Raw genomic sequence first — 14,381 nt, 5'->3', positions numbered from 1 at the left:
CTGGCTACCAAGTGGCTCTGCCCACTGCTGCACAGAAACATCAGGTCTACCTGGCCTACTCTTCATCCTGGGGTCTCTGCCTGGCACAGCTTCTGCTCCCCAGGGTGATGTCCTCAGCCCAGCAGCCTTTCCAAAACATCATTGAAAGCATCCCTAGAGCTTTTCCTTCATAGACTCTCCTCTTCTTGCTGCCAGTCCATCCGCTCCTGCCCGGTGCTGCTGCCTCTCCTGGAAAGCCTCAGCCCTTATGGCAAGGGGAGCACAAGTGCCCCAAGACACTGATAATAGCCACTTCCCAGCTCGCTTAGCCACCACCACTGCATACTGAAATCATCATTTTAATGCCAAGAGAGTCTGAGTTATTGCATTTTGTATTTAAGAGCTTGATGAAATGCCAAGGGAACAAATGACTGATCCCCTCCCCATCTGATTGGGCTTGGACTCCCAGCTATGAAGTCATCACCACTGTCCTCAGTCACAGATTTCCAGCTGCTTCTTCCTTTCCTCCCCACCCCAACTCCACCACCACATGCAAAAGCAAGTGAGATTTTCCATCAGGGATTTCTCCTGCCTGTCCGTCAGGTCCTCTCTCCCCTTCCCCATTTGATTAATTGGCGAGGCACCGGCACATGCGGCAGCAGACACCCCATCTACTTACGCAAGAGCTTTGTTTTTCCATCCTCAGCAGTGTGGTATGATACTGATTAAACAGGCATGGGTATAAAAACGGGTTCAGGCTCCTTTCAGATAACAAGATGCTGTTTTCCCTTCCCATATTAAACCCCATGGGAGGGGGCCCACTAACACCACTCTGGGAGGTTCACAGCGACTGGTGGTGGGAGGAGGGACCATCTTGCTCTCAAGGTGCTGGAGAAGTACTCAGAAAGGCTGTGTCCATCAGCTCTCCAGCGCTGGCTTGGAGGGTCATCCTGGGCATGTGGCACTGCCTCTCCAGGCTCCGGTTCCTCAAAAGGGAAAGATTTTCCCCAAACTCACGTCTCGCCTAGTTGAACTGGAAGCTCACTGGTTTGGGTATCTCCTGCCCCGGATTCCCAGCTGGCTGGAGAGCCTCAGCACTAAACAGGAGCATCTTGGACTGTGGGTGTGGGCTGGTGCACGTGTTGGTGCCTACACTTCAGTGAGCATCTGGTGAGGAGCACCTCTCCTCCTGCACCCCCTTCCCTTGCCCCATCTCCAGCAAATGCAGGAAGAGGGAGAAGGCAGAGAGGACCTCATCCCTGGGACAACACCTCAGTACCATCGCTCACACCCTGGCAAGGTTGTGTGCCCTCACTAGAAGATGAAACCCGACCGTGGGGATTGTCAGGGGCTGTGTAGTGACTGCTTGGCTAATCCTTAGCTCCCAGCTTGGCGGGTGCTTTGGGACTCCCCGAGTAAGAAAAGCGTGATGCAGCCGCATGGGTGGAATCTGAGCATCATCCTCACACAGAGCAAAAGACTTAATTCAGGGATGAGGTGCCTTCAAACACCTGATATTGCCACCTCGGGGGAGAATGATGAAATACAGGGATATTTTAGATTAGGCACTTGTTTCATCTGTTAAAAATTGTGGGCTGGAAAAGGATCACACACAGGGAATTAAAAACAATCCTACTGCTTTTAAAGTCATCTGGAGGCAAGTAAACCTCTACTTCAGGAGGGATTTGAGGCTGCTTGTGCAGAGACCAAGCACATGGCAGGCAAGGAGCTGTAAGAAAAACCAGCCCTCAGTAAACACAAGCGAGATGTGGGGCTGTTTGCTTCCACGACAGCAGTGTCCGTGCTGCTCCAAGAGCATCCAGGTGATTCCAGCCCTGGGAAAATGGGGACGTTATAAGCTTCTGTGTAAAAGTAGCGTCTATCTTTGCTTCCCTTTTAACAAGATTAGTCTTGCTTTTCTCTCCCTCTTTCTTTTGCTGTCTGCTGGCCACCTCCGTGCTCTCCCACTAATGTGATTAGCGGTGCATGGGGACCATACTGGCAGCAACTGTCACAAAGATCTCTGCTTACTTGAGTGCACCTCTTTCCTCAATGAAACATCTTGTGTTTATGGTCACAGGGGGTATTGTTAACTCCTGGATTCGAATAGAAAGGGATATTTACGACCCTCCCATAAAAGTTGATTCAGGGAGACATTTAGGAAAGAAAGGGACAGAAGACAGATGTGTTTCCTACCACAGATGCTGAGGAGGTTCAATTGTTCTGCATATGTAATGACTTTTTATGGTTCCTTACAAATGCTTTCCACACTGCTAGAAAGGTGCCAAAGTCAAATACGCATAGTCACTTACTGAAGACAATTTAGTGACCATACAGGACACTACAACTTTATATCTTGTTAGATATGTTGGAGATGGACATGGCTGCATGTACAACATGAAGCGGAATCTCTGCCTGCACCGAAGTCATGGCTGCCTTGCTGCCTTCCCCACCACAGCTCTGATTTCATTTAACATTTCCTGAAGCTTTCAGAGCATTTTTACTGTGATGCCCATATGGTTAACACTTAAAGAACCTATAGGGTTTTTTTCCAAGCGAGGCACATTATTGGTGTTACGTTGCCAGATAAATTCCTTGCAGTTTCTGTCTTCCCAAATGAGCAGAAAAAGAAGTTTAAGTCTTCCTAATTATGCAAACAAATAAGTACTTGTAGGTGACAGGACCGGAAAGGTTGCTGGATTATAGGTCTGAAGGGAACAGATGACCAGTGACTAAAGCATAATTACAGGTAAGAGAAGAGAAGGAAGGTGGTAAATTACTATGTTATTCTAACAGCAGCCAGCGGATGCTTGGCTACATGATGCTTCTGCCTGGGGCTGGCTGGTGTTGCTCTCTAATGAGAGTTCCCGCTGTGTGACAAGAGGTTTAAAGTGAGCGTACAGGAGGAAATATGTATCTCAGGTGGTGAAATGAGCTTGTGACTATTTACAGTGGTGGAAGATCTGGCCAAAGCCATCAACTCTGGTCCCTCCATGTCCCTGTGACAGAAGCAAAACCATTTCCCAGGATTTCTTACACCAAAAATGTTGTGCAAAAAGCAGCTGTGCACTGAGATGCCCGCAGAGAAATGCAGCTTGTCCCAGCTGCACCCACCATCCTCCCACTGTCATCCAAGGGATCAAAACTAACACTGACCGAGGACAAAGTCTTCCTGCCTTGGCACACACAAAAGAAAGGGGAAAGACGGGCAGCATGAGATCATCAAGGAGCTTTTGCACCTCCCTGTGAGCTCAAACACAAATATTTCCAGCTGGCCTGGGGTTTTACAGTGTAACAGAGCTAAGGATGGTTTCATCGGGACTGACTCACGCTTTTGCCAAGTTATCTATGAACTTAAAACTCAGGCAGGGCAGGCTTAAGTTGGGAGTAGATGGATAATTTTCACATGTCCGGATTGAGTCAAGCTTGTTATGCTAAAGAGCATACCATTACATGGGCAGTGCCGTCAGGGTGGCTCTAACTGCCAGGCTGTCTTCCTGCATGGGAACATCACAAAAAGGGTTCCCTGCGTGGACAAGTGATTTCTAATGATTTTTTATCAATGGATGCATCTTTGCCTAACCATCAGGGATGGCAGCGTCACTCCTGCATTCTCCTGTCATGAGTGGCCATTCACTACCCTATCATCTCCTGTCCACGAAGAAAATAAAATGTTCCCAGATGGGGAAATTTGCTTTCTATGGTAAATAATTAATAATGAAACTACAAGCTGCTGCTTGTCTCCCAGACTCATACAACAAATGATACTTTCTTTTCTGGCGAATGAGGAAGGTAAAATTCTCATGGGATAGACAGCATGTCTGTAAATGCCAAGCCCTACTTGCTAGAAAAATCTGGGCTAAAATGACTGGGGAACAGCCAAATTTAGTAAAGGCTGGAGTCAAAAAAATGTTACGACTCACAGAAATCCCTGCTCAGGGGAAGCTGAGCTCAGCCACAGCCATCTCCTCTCTCAGGAGAGCTCAGGTGTGCTCCCTCCAGATTTTGGCTGGCCTGGGATTTACCTAACCATCCCAGCTTCTGAGGGCAAGAGCAGAGGTTTGCGGCCTGCCTGACACATCACGCTGAAGTGACACACCAGAGAAGCCTGGAAGAAGGGGAAGGCCCCTTGCAGCGAGCGTCAAACCCCCTCCTGCCAGCAACACAGCGCTGCTGCTAATGTAGGCTTTGTTAATGTTCAACCACCTTGGGAGAAAATAAGCTCTGACGTGTGTTTCTGGTTTCTGAGGTTCTCGCATTATTCTCAGAACCATAAGGTCTTGCCTTGTCCTCCAAAATGCTGCATTTTCATTACCAATGGCTCTCACCACAGGCTTTGCAGGCCAGATCCTGCCCTTTGGTCCTCTACCAACCTCACTGACTTTTTAGGAACAAATCCTTTTCTTTGAGAATGTATTCCTGTATTTCCTTTTTTTTGTTGTTGTGAACGGGACTGTTACATTATAAAGTACCTGCTGAAAAGGAAAAAACCCTGGCTACCAGCCCAAGAAACTTGGTATTAGTGATAGCAGTGACAGCAGCTTTTCATGCATCTGCAGACTGTGACTTTTGCCATGGCCCCAAGGAGAGGACCACACAGGGCAGTGCTGGGCAGAGATGATCAAGCCGGTTCTTAGCACTTTAGCTCAGACACTGGAAGCCATAAGTCCATGGTGCTTCTCCGTGTTTGCCCACGGTCCCAGCCCTGTGCTGATGGAGCCCTTCCCACCCCTCAAAGTGCCCTGCCTGGGCAATAGGGATGTGCCACAATGATGCTGGCTGCAAGAGCAAGCTAGTTGTTGTTACCTCCCCCAGATTATCCTTGTTTTAATTCATGTAGGTTTTCAAATCCCATCTCTCTGCTGCCCCAGTCATTGGCTTCACCACATCTGAGCCCGTGATGCTCCCCTGAGCATCGGGGGGCAGGGGACGGGGGGGACAGCCCTGCCATAAAAGGGGACTGCTGCGAGCGGTGAGGAAATGAAGCCAGGAACGCTGCGAGTTCTTGGCCATAAAAAACATGCCGCAGGCTGTGTCTTGCTGGGCAATGTTAGTTCCCAAAGTTGTTTTCCCTAGTTGTTGTCATAAAACTTCAGTGAAACCATCTACAAGCTTCAGAAGTTGCGTGGGGGAGGGGGTATACGTTGAGAGTCCATTGTTGGAGCCTATAGAGACTCTTTTGCTTAAACTGGCTTGTACTGGTACGGCTTTACTGGGCTCAGTGGGACGGTCAGCGAGTTGGATCCCAGGAATCAATTAATCGTGATTTTCTTCCTTGAAAACAGAGGACTCGACTAAGAGAATTTTGAATAAAGGTGTTTGTGCTGGGCTCTGAAACGTTGCTCTTTTGTCCCTATAATTAGGGACCCGGCACCTATTTAGCAGGACTGTTTCAAACGCAAGGTAAAGCTGAAAGCCGCTGGCCAGCCAATGTATTGAAATACAGAAAAGAAATAGATGAACTCAATTAACAGGCAGTTTTGCGAGGGCAATTGCAAACAGTCGCAACTTGTCTCCGTGCACACGTTCAGCGGCATGGCATCTTCAGAGTATGGCAAATATGTAAATGTGCCTCTAAATGAATTCTTCATCGAATGATTCATAAAGAAATGGGGAGTGAGCACACCTGAACTGACCCCCCTGTGTATCATTAGCTAATTGATGCTATCTCTCCTTCTGTCTGCAGACCCTCCTTGAGCCGATTGCAGCTCCCCATGCTAACATCCCTGTCCGGATGCCATCCCTCCCTGCCACTCCTCGGCAGCGGCTCGTCGGGTGTTTGACACTTCAGGTTGGAGCTGCAGAGAGCATCGGTCTGTTCTGATGGGCACCCAAGTGGCACAGAGGCGTGCGTTTTCGGATGGCACAAGCAATGGCAGTGAGCAGGACCGAGGAGCAGCATGGCCAAAAGGAGAGATGCAAGAGAGAAAGGATGTGGTCCAGACATACTAATTACAATTAAAAGCTATAAAGAGAGTTAGTTCTCTTTAGGAGGAAAGGAGACCTATCTTAAGAGACAAAGTTAAATGACTCAGCTCTATAGTCCCCCCCACCCCCCGACCCCCCTCCAGATCTTTTACAGTAGGGAAAAGCCATGTCCTGCTAAGGGAAAAAACTGTTTTGCTTGGAGTCCTTTGCAGAAAGCACAGTGTATGTTTGTCCACCTTCCAGCACTTGGAGGGTCTGGTGGAACAGGTCTTCACAGAGAGCCTTCTGTTCAAATGCATTCAGAATTAGGCCTTTAAATTAAAGGTTGACCCTGGCTATGTGTCACAGCCAGCACTGTGAGCCAGCTACAGGCTTTGGACACAACTCTAAAGTGATTAAAGCAACTTGAGTGAACCAACTTGTCGCTCCCAGGTTCATACCTGATTAACCGTGACCGGAGTAACACCTTCAGATGAGAGGGTAAGGGAGAACCATGCGCCGTTAAGGCACTTGTGCTCTATTTATAACAGCCCAGTGAGAGACTGGAAACCCTACTGTGCTAAGTGCTGGGCGAGCATGTAGCACAGCCTCTTGCTGTAGATTTTAGTATGCAGATTTATGAAGAGATACAAAATGTGGGTGAATTTTTCACCCACAAATGGACAAAGGGAGCTGAGAGGGTCTGGGAAGAGGAATGCATAACTAGACTAACAAAGGTAAGTGTGGCAGAGATTGACGATAATCAGGTAATAGTGGCAAGGAATCACTCATCAGAAGGGAATTATTTTTAGAAATTAAAACCTGTACAAAAGCATTTTTGCTCCCTTGATGACCACACTGCCCTTCTTGTCCTTCCACACCCTTCACTCTGGTAGCTCATTACTTCTACGCATTTCACCTTGGCTTAATTAGACATGTGCAAAACAACGAGAATGCTAGTGCTGAGTTCCTGGCTGGGACTGCAGGTACGAACAAATCATTAAGTAGAAAAAGTCCAAAGACCTGTGTCATCCGATGGAAAGAAAACCTTTCTGTGAGAACAACAAAAGCAAAATTTTGCCCTCTTCTTTTCAAAAGTAAAGCAGAAACCAGAGGCTAATCCAAACATGTAGGTTGACCTCAAACAAATTGTTTTGCTTTGGGGTCTTTTGTGCTGCAGATGGTGCTGGGTTTATTTCCATTCTGAGTCAACTCAAGCTTTATAGCTGGAATTTCTCTGCAACACTAGAGTTCAGGTCCTCCCCCCTCCCAGCACAGCTTGGTGTGGTTCAGTCTGTCTCCGCCTGCCCTGAGCCAGGGTGATGCTGGTGGCGACCAGCCCACTCACTGCACAGCTGACATGGTGGTCCCAGCCCCGCATCTTCAGACAGCCTCATGCCACACTCCTGCAGGTAGCTCCAACCTTGTCCTATGAAAGCACTGCTCTGATGGGCTGCTGTGCAGCTCGCACCCATTTTGGGTGCTTTGAAGAGGTTTCTGTTCCTGGGACAAGGTGACAATCCTGTCTTTTGGCCATGGGGAAGCCTCATGGGGTAAGGAGAAGAACTAGGCTTGAGGGCTCTGTGGTTGGGACACAACCACCTTGCCCTGGGGGTCCATCACTGAGCTGTGTGGATACAGCCTAAGGCACCCAGCTGGTCTGTGACTCTGCTTTGCTTGCAGCAGAGACAGGGCCAGAGCTGGTTTTGGTCTCTCTCTAACCTGTGGCAAATGGTCTCACCTCTGGGTCTCCAGCAGGAGAATCCCTTCCTTCCCAGAAATGCCAGGAGACCTGGACGATGCTTGGGAAGGCTAACATAAAAGCTATGGTGGCTACCTTATCTCCCACTTTATAAACTAAGAAGTGTATGGAAATTACCTGAGGAACAAAACCTGCTAAGTAACCTCATTATCCCTTTCTTTGGAGAGTTTACTGTAAAACGGCAGGCTTTGGATCTTAATTTGCTGGGAAGTGCAGTAATGTAATTAGCTAGACTGATAAGGAGCTGAGCTGTGTGAATTCTTGAGAGGACAAGAGGAATGTGCTAGACAAAGAGAGGAGGAAAAGGAAGAAGAAAAAAAAAATGCTTCCCCTGCCAAGAATTCAGCATTTTTCAAAATGTTAGTGATAAAAAATTATGGAAGAGTTTTATTTTGGTCACTGGCAATGCCATTCTCAAATATTTCCTCATTTAAAAAGGATACAATTTCTAGAATCCTTTAATTATTTTTCTAAATAAAATTCGTGCATCTTTTGAAACAAAGCATTTTGATATTTTTTTTTCTTTTCTAAGAAGCATCTCTTCTGTCCTGAATTTTTCCTCATTTGGCTAAAGCAGCTCAAAATCAGCTTGGTGACGCTCCTTCTCCCAACAAACATGAGAGCACCATCTGCCCGCTGTGTGGCCGGGGCCAAGCTCTGCCTGCGCCTGGCCCCCCCATCTGCCTACAAGGCACCACAGGCTCTTCCCCAACCCAGACCTTGTCGATGACCAAAGCGGCCTTTTCTGCTTGGTGCTGCTGTCCCCACTCCCAAAAGCTTTTCTGAGGACCACGCAAAGCTCCAGTGGTGTGAACCTCGTGAGGGTCAGCCATGTGCACAACTGGGAGAGGGGCTGCCCATGCCCATGCCTTGTTGTCCTGGTGGCCAACACAGGCTTTGGGGGGCTTGTGAAGATCTTTCACAGCATGAAATGAAGAATGCATTGCTCTTGTCACTAGATGGCTCTATTTGCTTTCACTAAACACACAGGGTTTTCTTTTTACGGCCCCAAATGAGCAGCAGCCCTACAGCTCTGCACTTGTGGGGTCACCAGCCACAGCTGGGAAGGTAAATATCCTTTTTAGATGGCAAAATTTACCTGGATTTTGATGATGTTTTTTGTTATGCTCTTGCTAACATCCCTGAATAAAATTAATACTGTTGTGAGAAACCTCATGTTTTGAGATTTGTATAAAATGGTCCCCCTGTGAACAAGTTCTGGGTTTTCCTTGTCTCAGACTCCTCGAGCAGCCATTGCATTCCAGCCTCCATGCAGATCTGAACCAAAAAGGGAGGAATTTGAATGGCTACCTGGCATTTAACTTGGGTGCATGGAGAGCCATGAACTTCCTTTTCTCTGTCCTTCATTAGGTGGGAGGCAAAGAGGGGCTGGCTCCCAGCACACTGCTGAGATGACTCAAATTGGTAGGACAATGTTTTCCAGGCTCCTTGTGCACCACCAGCCACACCTGGGGTCACCTGGCCCCTGCTCAAGGGATGCTGTACCCACACCAGCAGCTGCCATCGTGTCCCATGCTCGCCTCGTGGGATTTGCTTCTGTGCTGCATCTTCTTGGGGTCTGCAGCCTTGAGGCACCAATGTACCTTCTGAAGATGCTCTTCTGAAGATGGGGACCTCACTGTCACAGCCCATGCACAGCAGCCCAGGGAAAGTCTGGGGTGATGGGGACACTGGGGGACAGGGGTTTTGCAGGCAAGCCATCCCATTGTTTGACCGATGATGGCAGGAGAGACACTCTTCTGGGATTTTGGCTTGCATGAGGTAGAGCAGGTGGGCAGCCCTGCCCGCTGGAGCAGAGTCCATTGGCGTTTAAAGGAGGTGATGGTGGTACACAGACAGGTGCAAGCGGAGTGCAGGGGAGGTGGAGGGGAGGGCAAACCCTGGCAGAGGGCATGCACTGAAGCCCTGTGGATATCTGCAGCCTCAAAACCCTACACTGGAAGCCACATTTTCAGGTTTCGGATGTCTCAGAGTAACTAAAAAGCTACTGCAGGTCTGACTCTAGACAAGAAAGCATATCAGATTGTTGCTTTCCCTGGGAGAAAAACTCTATTTTATAAAAAAATACAATACATTCAGGGGCTCCACTGGCTGTATTGGCTTAAGGCTGAGTATTTTATCAGCTGCCAGATCTCTCAAGTGTATTCAAGAGATGTTTGAAGCAAAATTCCTGCCTGGAAAAAGTTACTATCTGAGGATATAATTCAAAGCCATGAAAGACTGGGAGCATCTCCCTGCTGATAGCAAAAGGATTTGAATCAGGCCCCAGGGAACTAGTCCGGCATCTCTTCCTCGCATCAGCAGCCTCTCTGCGCTTTGACGAGACAACTCCTGTAATAACAACTGCATGCAGGGGTATTTGCAAGATCACAGCTTTGGCTGCACGAATGATACAAGAGACCAGTGACCACGGTGGGAAAGGAAGCAAATTTGCTTATTTAGATAATTAACAGGCATTTGAGACAAGTGTTGCTGTCTAACGCATTACTGACAGGCTAATAATTCTGCCTGCTGAAGCAGCAATTATTACAATAATGTTATGGTCCACTAAAATAACCATCCCTCCTAGCCACTGCTGCCAGGAGAGGACGGGTGGAATTGTGTTTCTCCTTCTTCCAGATGAAGAGGCTACGTGCCGGAGAAGCGCCCCGCAGGGCTCGGCCGGGAGAGGAAGGACTTGTACAGCTACTGTGGGGCAGCTTCTGTTGCAACCTGCCTTTGGAGGATGCCTTGTTTTTATGGCCTCAGATGGCTGCAGGCATAATTTTGCACCTGCACTTTTGGTGAGATAGGTAACTGCTGTCCTTATTGACCCACGTAATGCAATGCCTTCAGAGGCCAATGCTGCGAGCGCAAGTAGTTGTGCCTTCCTGATCAGGAAAGGCACCATTTGTAGGGCAGACACAATGCTGGGTGTTATGTCCCTCCTGCAAATTGGCTGCGCCCTGAGCCAGGGAGGACCGATAACCCCATCGACGTCCTTTGGGCAGGCAGCTCCTTCCTGGCGTGGTGCCGGGGGACTGAGGAGTAACTTCGCTCACTTCAGGGGACAACGATGGTGAAATAGAGAATCGGGGCCACTTCGCTTTAACCTGGTCTTGTCTGATCCTGTCTAACAGCCAGGTGAGCTGAATGCTCCAGTAGGTAAATCCTTCCCGGCGAACGCAGCGAGGTAGGGGCAGGAGTGGAGGGAGGAGGTGTTTTCCAGGAGGGGTCCTTCATCACCACACAGCCCACAGAGGAGCTGTGCCCAAGCCCTCCTTTCCCCTGCAAAAGAGCTTGCAGGGAGCCAGCTCATACAGGTGCTCACAGAGTCGAGCTTCCCATCTTGTCTTGCAAGCCATGGGAGAGGGGTAGAGATACAAGACCCCACAGCAATATTAACTGACTGGCCTCAATTCTGTAAGGAACACCTGGGAGCTGGCTCGAATTTGGTTTGTATGACATGCAGGAAATTTTATTCATAGTAGGCAGGTCAGGATAGCTGGTGGGAGGACTGCTGGGGAGCAGAGGGCTCTGGGCACTGCCCCACACAGCTCTGCCGTGTAACTTTGCCATTGCTTACAGCCTATATCTCCCACAGGCAGGAGAGAAAATCAGGTAATGCAGATTTCCCTATTTCTTTTCTTGGGCGATCAGTCTATTGAGAGATTCACTAAAATCTGCTATGCCAGAGAGAGAAAAACATCACCTGATAAGCAAATGCTCTTATGCAAAACAAGTCTTTGATAGCTTTACATGCTTTTTGAACACAGGGAAAGCCAGTCAATAAAGTTCCTTGTGGTCTAAAAGCAGAAACATCTGTCAGAGGCAGCTTGCTAGGCTGAATATAGCAGCAGGAAAGCCCAACTGATTAACTCCATCCTCTTCCTAACATGTTGTTGTGGTTCCCAGAAATCCCTAGAAAGGGCTCCTGAGGACACTGGCACAATTACAAGCTAGCTATAATTCTGGAAACAGAGAGATCAAGGAAACATCCCAACTGCGGTTTACCTCTGGCATCCTGTTTGCATAATTCACGCGTGCTTCATCTACTTGCCTTTAGATATGGGACAAGCTTGTCATTTAGGGAAAGAGGAATGGCCCGTGCTCTGATGAAGGAGAGAGTAAAGCCATTATTGTCATGAGGAGGAAAAGAGGGCTGGGGTCCATATAACCTTGCAAGTAGGCTGGAGCTGGGGAAAATGACAGGGAAGATTAGAGCAGTCATACAGCAGACAGCGTGGCTGGGCTGATCCTCCTTGATGCGAACCAGCCCCATGGCCCTTCTCCCACTCCCAGCTCTTCTCATCCACATTCGTCCTAACATGGAAAGCAGCCGGCTTTCTGGGGCTTTCTCTTGATTGCTTTTCACATTTTGGACTTCTTGCATTTCTGTTTATAGTAATACCACGGGATGCAAACCCTTAAGAGGAACAGCCTTTTCTATCCCCTCTGCTGCATCAACTTTTGTCAAGACACAACTGGACAACATGGTAGATAATCTCAGCTAGGCTCCCTTTGCAACAAAGGGTTGGACCAGATGATCTTTTGAGGTAACTTACAACCTGGGCTGGTCTTGGCAAGTGCTCTAGGACTCATGTCTGGTACCAAGTAACAATTTTGTGTCTGGCATGCATGAACATCATGAAGTTCAACCAGGCCAAGTGCAAAGACCTGCACCTGGGCCACGGCCATCCCAGTCACAGATACAGGCTGGCAGAGAATGGCTTGAGAGCAGCCCTGAGGAGAAGGACTTGGGGGTGCTGGCAGACAAGAAGCTCAACACGAGCCGGCAATGAATGCTTGCAGCCCAAAAAAACAACCGCATCCTGGGCTGAATCAAAAGAAGTATAGCCAGCAGGTCAAGGGAAGTGATTCTGCCCCTCTCTCACCTCTCCTCTGGTGAGGCCCCACCTGGAGTACTGCATCCAGCTCTGGAGTCCTCAGCACAAGAAGGACATGGACCTGTTGGAACGGGTCCAGTGGAGGCCCACGAAGATGATGAGAGGGCTGGAGCACCTCTCCTGTGAGGAAAGGCTGAGAAAGTAGGGGCTGTTCAGCCTGGAGAAGAGAAGGCTCCAGGGAGACCTTATAGAAGCCTTCCAGTACCTAAAGGGGGCCTACAGGGAGGATGGGGAGGGACTCTTTGTCAGGGAATGTAGTGATAGGATGAGGAGTAATGGTTTTAAACTGAAAGAGGGTAGATTTAGATTAGATATTAGGAAGAAATTCTTTACTGTGAGGGTGGTAAGGCACTGGAACAGGTTGCCCAGGGAAGCTGTGGATGCCCCATCCCTGGAAGTGTTCAAGGCCAGGCTGGATGGGGCTTTGAGCAACCTGGTCTAGTGGGAGGTGTCCCTGCCCATGGCAGGGGGTTGGAACTAGATGATCTTTAAGGTCCCTTCTAACCCGAACCATTCTATGATTCTATGATTCTATGCAGAACAGTACGATCGAGGCTGCCTTCTTGGTGGGAATAAGGGATGATTACTGGGCAAACAGATGCAACGTCATTTTAAGGATTGTGTTAAGGAAATATGTGTTTTCCACCATGTAGCATGCTTTCCTCCCCCCCCCCCCCCGCTTTGTGGTACATTTCTGTGGTATACAAATGCATAATTCAGTTAGAACATTTTAAAATTTACTAATTAAAAAGGTACTAAGCAACTTGGATGCCTTGTAATGCATTTTAATCAAATAACAATTTTTGTATTTGTAAAATTGAACATAACTTCAATTGATAGTTCAGGTTAACATAACATTTAGTAAGTTCAATCTTCTCAAAGCTGCTTACCCAAACAAATGTTACTTTCACTGCTGCATTTTGGGCAGACAAAAGTAGTTAATTCCACAATTTTTAAGAAATTTCAGGGACTAGAATTTAAGTTGGGATGTAGATAATTTCCTAATGCCAGGCTCCTGAAGCAAGAGCTTTACTGACCACTTACTGTACAGTATTCCTCCTTCTTATTATCCATATGCCTTTATTACAGATTCTTTTTATCCATATCCCCTTCCGTCAAGTCTGAAACCTTTGAGAACGGTTACATTTCCTGTAAGCTACCTTTCAATTAATGCATTGGCATAAAATTGAGGAGATGTGTCCCTTTGCCAGCCTCAAAGGACATAGCAGCTCCAAGAACGCATTCACACTAAATGTCTTGCAGGAGTGCCGACATCTGGGTAGTATTTTGACATCCTTTCAACTGAAAATTATGGAAATAATCATCCTGTGGGGATATGCCTCAACACTCCTACATATTCAACATTGCCAAAATGGAGTATTATCTGCAATCCTGAATCCTGATGAGGAAAAATGATTGAGAACTTCTTTCACAGCCTTTATAGACAAATAACGAATTATCTTCAATGTCTTTTCCTACAGTATGCTGTATATGGGTGGAGCAAATATCTGTAAGGACATACTTACTCTGATTTCCCATGAGCTTCTAGAGAAAATGATGTCTTGAGTTCATGTTAGCATCACCCATTGCAAGTATCAAAGCCAAAACATTTGACTGCGGTACATTATTTTTATCTTTTCAAATATTGCTACCGGAGCTTCCTCACAGCCTTGGAAATAATCAGACAATAGTTTATGTCCTTTTCAACTGTGTAAAAATGAACAACTACCAAAAAACCTTTGTTGTTTTCATGCTTTAAGGTATCTATTGCCGAGAGGGGAAAAGGTCTTTTTCAGCTACATGTTTGCTTTGTCCGTGAGAGAGGA

This window comes from Larus michahellis, chromosome 1 (genome assembly GCF_964199755.1).
Source record: "Larus michahellis chromosome 1, bLarMic1.1, whole genome shotgun sequence".
In the NCBI taxonomy this organism is placed as follows: Eukaryota; Metazoa; Chordata; class Aves; order Charadriiformes; family Laridae; genus Larus; species Larus michahellis.
The sequence above is the reverse complement of the archived record's forward strand: the minus strand, read 5'-3'. Positions refer to the sequence as shown.